Raw genomic sequence first — 12,433 nt, forward strand, 5'->3', positions numbered from 1 at the left:
AGAGAAACAGTTCGGATACTGCAAGAAATCTGAATCATAAAAATTATCGTACAAACTTTAGGTTCTGGTATTTTACAATGTTACGATGTCATATCTGGTTTAATTTTTAGGTTGTTCAGTTTGTTTTCCTTCTGTTGACTGCAGGCATAATCACATACTAGACAGGACAGTTCTTCTTTTGGCTGTATGATATCTGAGTTCCCTTATGTTTTACCTATTTGTAGGGCATATGTAAAGCACATCCTATCCATCACTCCCACGTCTCTGCCAAAGATTTTACACATACACACACACACACACACACACACACACACACACACACCCTCCCTTGAGGTGATTTAAGGCTGCAACATGAGTTCTTGTAAACATGTTAACCACTGAGTAGCATTTGCCATGTATTTCTTCTTCCTCTGGATCTCCTCCAAGGAAATGCTTTCCTATCATCTTAGGGTAGGGAGTACTGGATCTGTACTGGATCCCCCATCCATGACTGGGCGTCCATACTCCATCAGGGGTCTGCTGCTTCCAGTGAGGCAGATCGCCCCAGCCAATTTCACTGGATGACTTCTTCCTCCGGGTCCTTACCTCCTGCTCACAAGTACTGCCAAATCTCCTTGACCGCCGACCAAATTTTACTTCTAAAGTAAAATTTCTCCCTTTGAGGTCTTCAGTCTAAATTATAATAAGTCATGTCCTGATAAGGGAAACTATCTCTGTAGCAGGTACTATGATGCAACCCACAAACACCCAGCTTCAGGGCCAAAACGCTCATTAACTGAGCTGCTACGAATGGTAAGTGGGGCATGCTCAAAGCCAAGTTCCTCCCCAGAAATCGCCCTCAGCCAGAGGAACACGCTTTGCTTTCGGCTCCGACTCCTGCCTGGTCTAGCCCTGACTCAATGCCTGGCTGGCACCCAGGGTGGAGGCTGCTGCCTTTCTTCTATTCACAGTGCAAGTAAGGGTTAGATGCACAGCGTCGGAATCAAAAAATTGTCCAGGATCGGAAAATTTCCCACTCTTCAATGTTTCAGAAAGGTTTGTGTAGAAATAGTATTTCCTCTAAAAGTGTTTGGTAGAATTCCCCAGTGAAGCCAACTGGGCCCAGAGTTTTCTTCATGAGAAGGTTCTTAACTCCAAATCCAATTATTTTAGTGTAACTTTATAGCTAAAAGTTACAGTCTTCACTGGGTTCAAAAATAGAGTTGCTTATACTCCAGCGTCCCACAGTTTTTAAAGAAATAGGGTTCTTTGATTCATTTTTTTATCCAGACCCTTAACCTGCCATTCTATTCTTTCTCTCACATGAGGCAAACAGGTACAGTGGAATCAGAACCGGCAAGCGACACATGCCATTCTGTAATCATATCCTTTTCCTTTAAAACCAAAATCCAATCACCAGGTTTATATCGTCCATCTGATTGTTTCTTTCTTTGGGAAAGTTCTGTGTAGACTTAATTTCCTAGAAAACAGAGCCTGAGGCCATACTCACCTGGCAGTGCGTTCCCGCGGGCAGAGTTTGATGGAAAGAAGCAACAAAAGTAGAGTAAGAACAGAAAGGATGCTTAATAAAAAGCTGTACACAGTCAAACTGGATACGCCATCTCAGGAAAACATAACCGTTCTTCAGTTATTCAGGACATCTGCAGGAAGACTATGTGTAACTTTAAATTAAATTTTTGGAGCTGACATTGGTTAATAAAATTATACGGCTTCAAGTGTACAACTCGATAATACGTCATACGTATATTGCATGACATGTTCACCACCCAAAGTTAAATTTCCTTCCATCACCATATATTTGATCCCCTCTACACCTTATCGACCTCCCAACAACTATTTTATCTTAGAGCAATCTTTAAGTAGAGGGGAAAAATGCAAAACATTATCACTCAGCTCCTTGATAGTACTTGTCTTGGATCGGTCCAAATTTTCCCCCAGAGAGAAAACCCCTACTCCAGACTGTATTTCTGACTCTCCGGGACTCGCCTCGCATATTCAGGAGTTCTTTGTGTCCTACTGCTTTGGGTCTGGAATCAGGAACTGCTGTGGTTCCCTCCAAAAAATCCTGACACGGCCAGGAAGAAGGCTGAGCCCCAGATCATGATGGGACGTGAGGTTACAGTGGCGGGGTGAGACTTCATGACTCTGTGACGGCCCCAGGCATCTTTGGGCCTCTCATCCAGGAAGCAGGGTAAGTAACCAAGACTGAAGTGGCATCTAGGGTCAAGGATAGGAGGGCAAATAAATCCAGACTGGGCCAAGTTCGCTCTTAGTGGCTTCTCACAAAAACAGGCTTCTGCTGAGCCCCAAACACCATCGGTTCCTCTTATAGGTTGCAGATAGGTCTGCGCAGGAAATAGACAAAGCTACGGAGTGTATGCTCTAGTTAGGAGTTGCTGGCCAGAAGCCTTCCTAAGACGGGGTGAGGAACCCTAAGACTGATTCAAGTTTTAAGCACACAGCATATTGCTCTAGTCTCCATTCACGTTTCACGGAGCCTTGGAGAATCAGCTTTAGGAGGCGCGTTCTGACTCCCACGTCACATCCACCTGTTCCGGCTGGATTCGGTACTGGGGATGGAACCCAAAAACCTCTGCAGCCCGAGAGAAAAGTCGTGTGGGCTTACAAACAGAGAAACTGTGACCTAGGTGATGAGAAGACAGGGTGTGGTAGAAGTTTCATAACCTCGGATAAATCAAAAGCAGTGTGGCGCCTTGGGTCTGGAATTGTAAAAACATTTGTATTACATATGGTTCTTCAATGCTGCATTCTCCTACTCTTCATAAGCTAGTGTTTCCATAATTATTGGAATAGTTTCCAGGATTCTCAAGCAAAGATCCAGTTAACACTGGACAGTGATTCGGTTTCCTTATTCCACTGAAATTCTTTAGAAGGATTGCTCCTATCATCACTCTAGCTAGAATTAAAAGAGGGTCTATCTACCTCAGCAAGACCAAGGTTTTGACGAGAGGAACGCTGTTTTCAATGCTGATACAGATGCACACCATCCGACAGAGACAGCCTTCTGAAGCAGTATCTAGAGACGCTAGCCATGCAGAAACATCTATCAAACCTACCCCGGGATGGAACAAAGTTCTCTTTCTCTAAACTTAACAACGTACCTTTTGGATAAAGATTCTCCCTAAGTTAGATTTCTCTGAGTAGCATCTAATCTCTTTGGAACACCAGAAAACTCCCTTTTAGAATTTAAGATATTTGGAAAAGCATTCATTTCTTTCACTTAAGTCTGCCCTCAGGTAAGGCTTTCTTTCTCCTTTTCAAAAGTTTATGTATGCATTTTAAGGATCAACGAAGATGGTACGGACATAAACTTTTGCATTCATTTTCTCAATTTTTCTTCTTTGCATAAATCTCTCGAGTGTTTAAATAAGTAATTTTTATCCTGTAGTACCTGTACAGCTGAAGACTAATTGTCACTGACTCCAAGAGAAATCATTACAGTAAGTTAAATTTTGTATCCGTTTTAAAAACAGACTACACAGCTGGGAACTTTCTTAAGGGCGCCTGTAACATGAACCGCATCCTTTTCCCTGTGGACTCAACATGACAGGCCTAAGACTCATGGTCTCTGGCTGCCACCAAAAGCTATGAATATGGAAAACAAACTGAAGCTCAGGTGCCCCCCAATGAATTATGCTGCAAAACAATTTATTGCGCCTACCCCAAGATTCATTCTAAAGAAATAAAAAGACCAAGTCTTTCCTCTACTGATACTAACTCAATATTTCAAGTGGGGGAAAAATGAATATAGTGATTGTTTCATACTTGATAAATGATAAAAAGCTGTGAAACTGTTCCCCCCCTCCACACATACACACACTTAATTCCAGATATTTTGAGAGTCTATGAAAACTGGGTAGAATACCTCCCATTCCATAACACAGCATCCCGAATCTTTGAATCTCAAAGACAAACTCTCAAACCTTTGTGATTCCTCTCAGTTCACCAAAATGAAGACAGGCTGTATATGGAATACCTGACTGCTGCCTCCATGATTTTTTCTTTGGGGGTGCATCACTCTAAATCTTTGTCATACCCATAACTGTAGGCCTCAGTGAGATATCATTAATTGACTAAAATGAACCTGCTGGGCCCAGACTTTCTGACTGCTATCATCATACCTAAAACTTCCAGGCAGTATCTGATCTCACCGCAAACGCTAGCAAAAATGTCCACGAACAAACAAAGAGCAGCCAGATAAAAGGCGGTAATTGAATTGCATTCAACCTGACTTAATGAATCCTTTAAAAAAGCAGACATAGGGTGGTAAGCAGTTTTAATGTATCTATTATTGTGAATGTAAATTGACTCAGGCAAACAAAAGGAAGTAACAAACACATAGACATAATTCAATTAACAGCCACTGAATCGTATTGTTGAGATGAACTACTTGTCAGAAATTGTTAATTATCCATAGCTCCAGAATACCGAATCAGGAAACACCTTCTAATTAACTATTGAACATCATTTTGTTAATTTTATATTGCTTTGTATTTAGAAATGACTAAAGGATATGCATATGTTTTTGTTTTCCCCCACTGAGTTAAATCGATATGTATTACCATCTTTATTTTAAAGATGAATCAATTTCGGAGCAGTCAAAGAAAACCAACTTGTGCAAAAATGCTTAACTAATTAAACCTATGGTTCTCAACTCAGTATTACATCACCTGTTGTATATCACATTAGTGAGAAATAGTCAGCCCTTTCTACCTCATTTACTAGATTGTTTATTTTCTGCATTCAGACACTGGCCCAGGCCCTTTCTGTACACTAAGATATTTTTTTCTTAGGCATCATACCTCCTATGATCTTTCCAGGGTCAAACAGAGTTGGCATTCTCGTATTTCACACAGGAGCTTACCTCTTCATTCTTCCATCCTCAAACCAAAGCGCAGTTTCCTCTGATTCCCTATAATTATGGCAGGTTAACGCATGTAAGCAGCCAGAGGACCTATTGAAAAGTTAACACCTATCTCTATGAGTTAGTCTCGCTGTCTGGCGGGGGTGGGGCGGGGGAAAGTATTTTGTAAAAGAAGAATAAACTAATGGTACTTACTTCCTAGTGCTAGTGTAGAAAGTAGTATAATTATCAAATATAAATTGTGTGGCCCATTTAAACATGTCGCCACTCATTCAATTAATGCTGCTGTTGTTGTAGGTGTTGTTATTTGGGCCCACCACGAGGTCAACCCGTTCTTCTACGTCCTCTTCGTTTATTAAAATCAGACGTGTGAAACATATTTCAGGTTCTCTCAAAATCATAGTTTTGAACATAGGGGAGACATACCAGGTGGGAGACAGAAGTTATTTGTTTTAAAAGATCTATGCGAGACAATAACGATTATCCAATTCCAAAATCTCATCGCTACTTCTAAAAAGTAGCTGTGTCTTGCTAACTGTAGGAGAAGACAATGCCCCCTATGCTTCTCCGGTTATGCTGCCAAGGGCACCAAATACCAACACACTTGTACCCGTTAGTCTCCAGCCAATTCTAATTCTTCTCTTCCCTTCGTTTTCAGCCGCAGGCTGTCAACCCCCAGGTACCACGTTTAAGTTAGAGAAGAAAATTACAACGATTATGGAGACAGAAGGACCTTCCCTAAACTTGTAATTCTTGAATTCTAGGCACTTGTTTGTCTTTTTCTCCAAGACTCATCTGCTCCTTCCCACCTTTACTAAACCAACAGCCAATGTTGCAACAATCATAGAGATGCGAGGCATTAACAGATTGAGAAAAAGAGAAATAAGAGCTAATAATGTATGTGGTTGAAAAATGTGTAAGAGAAAAAGATTCATACACAATTGAGTGGAATTAGATAATTAAAGCCATTCTGGAAAACAACTGGCTGTAAAACAGAAATTTAAAACACAAATGAGTTTGAAGCTAGTACTAGAAGTTAGTACTTCTAGTAATCCAGTCTGCAGAAACACAGAAACGAACAAAAACAGAAAAAGAGATTTTTGCTCTTGTAAGTGAGAGAAATCTAACTCCAGCTTAGGTAAAAAGGGGAGTTCACTGACCTACCAAATTAAGGAATAAGAAATCTGAAGGCAGAATGGTTGCCTTGGAAATATAAGAAACTAAGGACTAGACTGTTTCCTGTACGTGTCCTTAAGTTATTCTCTCGCCCTCTGTCTCAACCGCTATCTATCATCGATCTACCCAACTACCTATCATCTATCATCTATCTATCTATCTACTTATCTGTCTCAATTCTCTCTTCATAGTCTCTTAAACATGAAGGAAAACAGAGCCACTGGCAGATCCCAATCTTTTCACTTTGGTACATGCCCTACTAGAGAAAAAAAATGAGTAATGTAGAGCAAGCACCCATAACTGCTCCAAACAAACTGCGGCAAGGAAATCTGGGTCTTGTAAGAAAATCACTAATTTCAAGGTTAATATTTATGTGGAGGTGGGAATGTCCAAGAGATCCTGTCCAAGAAGAAAGGAGGAGACGGGATGGAAAACACGTACGTATTACATATATAATATATGTATCACCCGTATTAATATGTGATTTAATGTATCATACGTAAAAATCAATACAAGTGGGTCATAAAGCTAACTATGAAAGATAAACAAAAGCCTTCTATTAATATAAAATATCTCCATGAATTTTTGATAGGACATGAAAAGAACGACAAAGCTTGAAAAATTAGACTACGGTAAAATAGACCTTCTAACATTGACATGTGAACTTTCACAAATTTGGAAAATCATCTGTCATTTCCACACGTTAATATACATAAAAAATAGCAAGAACAAGTGCCAGAGTGCTTATGGAAGGCAAGAACTCTAAGTTAAAAAAAAAAAAAAAAAAAAACAAAAAACAGAAGCAAAAAATGAATATTGACAACCAGTGCGACAATCAGCACTGGCGAGACGCCACCGAAAGTGACAGAGTTTTAATTCCTGGTGTTTCAGGTAGTGCACCATTAAGCTAAGTCAGCAGCTTAATGTAGAAAAATGCTTTGGTTTCCAATGACCCCGCCTTAGAAAATCACTTGGGATGGAGCAACCTCGAGAGAGGCCGGCCCCACTCTGGCCGGGCCACGGGGCTGGCTGCCCAGCTCACGTACTCTCTGCTTGGACGATGCTTCGGGGTTCAACCTCTTTCCCGAGATAAGTGACTGATTTGGGAAATAAGTATTTTCAAGTCATTTTTCCATCCATCCTCAGCCACGTCCACCTTGTAGGACAGTGCTGGTGCCATGAGACAGTGCTCCCTGTCATGGGTCCAGGAGCTGTGGGCACCAGGGGAGGAACAGACACTTTCCAAAGCCCTGCGTTTATTCACAGCCCGCTAACAAATACATTTATTTTTAGGCGACTGGCCTAAGTGCTTAATTCTCAAGGTCGATATTATTGAGTTAGAGATAAATTGAAAAAGCTATATCCATTATCTATTATCCCTCTATTCTAGATTACTCAGTGGGTAACCCAAACAGCCTGTACTAATTGTCATTTAATAATAACTATAAATGAGGGGAATAAGCATGAAATCCTGCAAAGATATTAGGTGAAGAAACTGAATCACATGAGGGTTAAGCATCAAGGCCAGGATTTGAACACAGGCTTATTAGGATTCAGGCCCTTATTTTCATCAGTGTTCTTCTGAAGCCTCCTTTTCTATTCTCATATGCAACTTCTCACATATCTAGGATGATGAACAGTTAACCGCACTTATTCCAAATAACTAAACCTTACATCATAGAACACTTATATTAATAACTTTCACTTTGAATATCTGTGTATGGTTCTATATATAGGTGATTTATATGACAGAGATAAAATTAAATGATTATTTATTTGTAACAAAAGAGGGATAAAATTAAATAATTACTTATTTGTATTTCGTACTGTATAGATTATTTTTTAGACACTATTGAGTGTATCAAACTCTCCCCGATAATTTGGGATCGACTGACCCTCTGGTTGTCTCATTCCTATAGGAGCTGACTTGGACTCTATGCTTTCTAAAATTCTTATATTTGCTTTTTATAGGTTTATCTTCTGGCTATTAAGCTATTCATTGCTATTCTCCTTGAGTAGCCCGCATGTCTCCTGTTCTAATTTGTTCTTTCTAATTGCCTACAGTCTGAGATCTTGTATAATCTTGATTGTTAGATTTGTGAGCAAACTGAGATAAAGCGATCTACATGTAAAGATCTGAGAGGTTCTCCTGTTAGTACAATAGAAAAGAGTTCTGTTTTGTGAGAGAATTCGTATTATTGCCTTAAAGTCCTCATTTTGACTTCTTCCAGATATCTGAGTTAGTGATGTAAAGAAAAAAATAGAGAATTTAAAGAAATGAAAGTAAACTGCAAAAGAGAAATTTAAAAAGAAAATTCCTGGCAGTGCCAGAAAATTCATTAAGAATACAGACACTCAAGTATTAATATAATTTTAGAAATCTCCAGAAGCTACTTCCCATTAATGATCCAAGTCCACTATAGAAAATGCAAGACTAAGCTACCAAGATTCTAAGGAAGAAATAACAAAGTATTTCCTTCAAACACTAGTCTAATCCAGTAGTCAGTTTGTTTCTCAGGAGGGAAGAGGAAGCTCTCCATTCCAGAAAAAAATGTCTCTCCATCTGCTTCTGCCACTTCCCGCTCCTTTCCTTCTTTTTCTCAATATAAAGAAAACAATCTAATTTTTGAGAATGTAGACTACTATTTGAGGGCATATATGCTCATGTGTAGAAACCATCTGAATTTACTAGCCTCCTACTAAGATATGACCCAGCCTACTGTCTACCTTCACGTGATGAAAAGACTCAAGATGGCCTTAACATCTTCTCTCTCCTCTCCCCTCCCATAGAATATGGAGAGATAAACTGACCCAAGCCTATCATCCTAAGAAAGATACTTTTCACTGTTTTTCTCTATTTGAACACTTAAGTATGCTGGAAATTCTTTCAGATTCCAAGATCATGCAGGCAACCAGAAGACTGTACTTTTTCAAAATTGAGATGTAAACTTTAAAGGAAAAAGTGTCCCATTTAGGTTTCCAATCTAAGGCACATGCCTAAGCTGATCTCTAGAATTTAGTCAGTACCTACCCAGTGGACAATAAAATGACATGTTGATTCTCACTGGCTCTTATTGCTTTTATAAATCTCCCTTGGATTTATTGCCAGAGAGGTGATTGGCAGGACAGGACTTGAGAACTCAAGTACCATCAAACATATCATAACATATTCAAACTCCAACCTTGTTTCCAACACCTCCAAACATATGCTTTACTGAGGATCCGCCACTGTGCTAGTAAAAATAATGAGTATGGAGTGATAAATTAGAGTGATAAATGATGAAAAAAAGATTGTTTTCATATTTGTCGATCTCATTTAGAGAAATAACATTGTATTAATCTCTGACCTAAGGAAACAGGAAAGGAAGCCAGAAACTAAACTCTGAATGAAACACACTGTACCTTCTAACAAAACTTGCTCGATACCTCTGCTTGTTCAATTTTCCTCAATTTGTTATAAAAATAAATAAATATATAACACGTTCATCAACCTATTTCACAGCAACAGCAAAGTGGGAAGACCTTGTGACATAATATGTTTTCAGTTAAATAATGGCGTTCATTAAAATACAAGTTCCCAGAGGGCAGAAACTGTGTGCTCTACTCGGGCTCGGTTACATTTCATGCACTTTTCTTTTACGGTTCCACTGATTATGATGAGAATGCGCAGTGCCCAACAGCAAAACAGCATGTCACAGTGAGGCTGTTTGGAAACTCACAGCCGTGAGACTGTGACAGTTGCCCGTTGGCTAGTGTATTCTTCCAATGAGAGATAAAAACGAATCGTGAACGTTTTCCGCCCAGCGCAGGGCTTGCTATAGGAAAAAGTAAGTAATGTTGTGGAGTCCAGTCACAACTTAACAAAAGAGAACATAAAAATAGGTGCTTACATGTTCTTAAAGCATCGGGACTCCAAAAATGGACTTCTCTCCGAGGGCAAAATAAGTTACTGTGTTAGAACCGCAGTGTCCTCTAAAAATCAAAAACTGTTGCTCTAACTGGAACTACAGCTGGAGGTAGAAAGAAGGTCCAAATCAGAGACACAGGTGTTCTCTGTGCCAATAGCTGCTGCCTATTTTTTCACGGTTTGCAAAAGGAAATTTCTCAGCTACAGGGAAGTCTGAGTTTATCCATAGCCAGGAAAGCTTTCTATTTCATTTGAACCATTCTGCGAATGGGGAAATAGAGACAGTGTCTTCTCCCATCCTAACGGCTAACAGGGAAAACCCAAACTTATCTGAGATGGCAGGAGAGACCTGACAGTAGCTACCCCTGAGACAGCTGCAAACATGTAAGATTTAGCACAAGTCATTTCAATGCTTACCTCTCAGTTCTCTCATATGTAAGATTAGAGAATGAGATAAATCATTCCAGCTTTTAGATCTTACGATTCTAAGAAATTTGTGAATAAATACCAGAAAATCTTTAATATTTAATAAGCTGTATCCCTCCATGCAATCTCTATGTAATAAATAAGATGACCGATATATTCAATGTACTTGGACAAATAGATGATGGCCAGAAAGGAGACAATCTCTCCAAATCCACAGATTACACTTTTGAGGCATATTAATAAATCTGTTCACTGGGAACACTAAAATTATTAAAAGGAAAACTTTAAGTAGAGAAATGAAGCAAAAATAAACCATGGCGCCAAGTCTCCATGGAAACTCTGGAGAGTAAGCATATATGCCACAAACATCATGCTGAAAAAAAAAAAAGTGTTATAAGCATATGCTTTGCTAGAATTTAAAGGAATTTTAAAGATTTGAGCCACTACATGTTAGATAGTAGTACTCTAAAAATGATTGTTCCATTAGCATTATCACTTGATAACACTATCCACTGCTTCATTGAGATCCTGCTGATTCTTGAGCATCATACAGTCCTAGAAATGGAAGGACATTAAATGGCACGTAGTCCATTCCACCTGACACTCAGCATCCCTTCCATCAGGCCATTCTATGTCCCCTCTTTTGTTAATCGTGCAGGTCACACATGATACTCATCTATGTTCAAAGCGTGAGGTTTGACACAGGAGGCAATGTTCGAAATTATTAATTGATAGAATCTCACCAAAAAATCCTAGTCTCATATTTGTAATGAAACTTTCATAAGCATGTGACAAGGAAATTTCCTATAAGACAAGAAACGGCATCTAAACCATGTCCTTTTCCCCGAAAAGGACGTTCTCAGAAAATCATTTTATATTCACAGGACTTCCATGTCTCAGGGGAGACCCCTCTGAAGAGCACTACTACAGCTTCTGCGGGTCAGCAAGGAACCAGTGCGAACCCCCATGTATCCTAGAGCCAACTGATTTTAAATTATTTTAAAATGAAAAGAACGGTTTAACCCCAAAATAGATTAAAGTTAACAGAATAGATGAAAGACCCATACGAACCAATTTAACTTCTTATCAGACAAGAAAAAGGAGATGAACGCCAATGAAAGACACGTTTTAGACTAAGCAACCCATTTGTTTTGCAACTCATTTGTTTTGATTCACGAGCCATGCTCTCCATGAGCTCAAAATGTGGATTGTCATCCACGGCACCAAAACGCAATTTTAAGGAACTACAGGAATTATTTATAAAATGTGGATAATAATTTGCCCTGTTTCTCCTTCAGAGTAGTTTCTCATATCCATTTAGGTTTTAGTATGAGTTCTAGGAAGTTTCCTTCTTTGCGTTTTATCTTTTTTAATCTTACATTCTTTCACTTGATGAAAATTCATAGCAGAATAACCATGTGTGGTCATAATGCTAGATAAAGACACTTCAACACGACATAGTCCCTGTTCCAGTTAGTTTTACAGCAGCAGAGAGAAACATGTAAACGAAACATTCAACGGATTGTTAAATGTGCAATGATGAAAGTATAACACTGTAAAATCAAGGAATGCAAAGGAAATGACTGGGCATTGGCGCCCACGGGTGGAGTGGGGGTCGGAAAAGCCCTGGGTAGTTACAATGGGGCTGCCTATCGGAGATGAATTAGATGCGCTAGCGAAAGGCTACAGTAAGTTCTAATAATTACACTGAAAAGTCCTCTGTAATACTTAATGACTGAAACACGTAGTTACTTTTTTCTTCTGATCCCTGGATTGTTTCCTTTTTCCCTCTCTCCTTTTGAAACTCCAAATACCTATACTTAGCTAACTTAATACTGTCCCACAGCTGAGACCAGTCCTTGTTTTCTTCGTATGCTTCAGTTTGAATTAACATGTCAATTTGCCTTCAAATTCTCGGATACTCTTACCTGTGGTACCCAAGTTGCTGCTAATTTCATCAGGTGGATTTTACAGATCAGTAATTTCCACTTCTTACATTTTTGTAAGGCTGTGAACAAATTTAATTATAGTAAAGGGCT

The sequence above is a fragment of the Pteropus vampyrus genome, unplaced genomic scaffold (assembly GCF_000151845.1).
Source record: "Pteropus vampyrus isolate Shadow unplaced genomic scaffold, Pvam_2.0 Scaffold62, whole genome shotgun sequence".
NCBI lineage: Eukaryota > Metazoa > Chordata > Mammalia > Chiroptera > Pteropodidae > Pteropus > Pteropus vampyrus.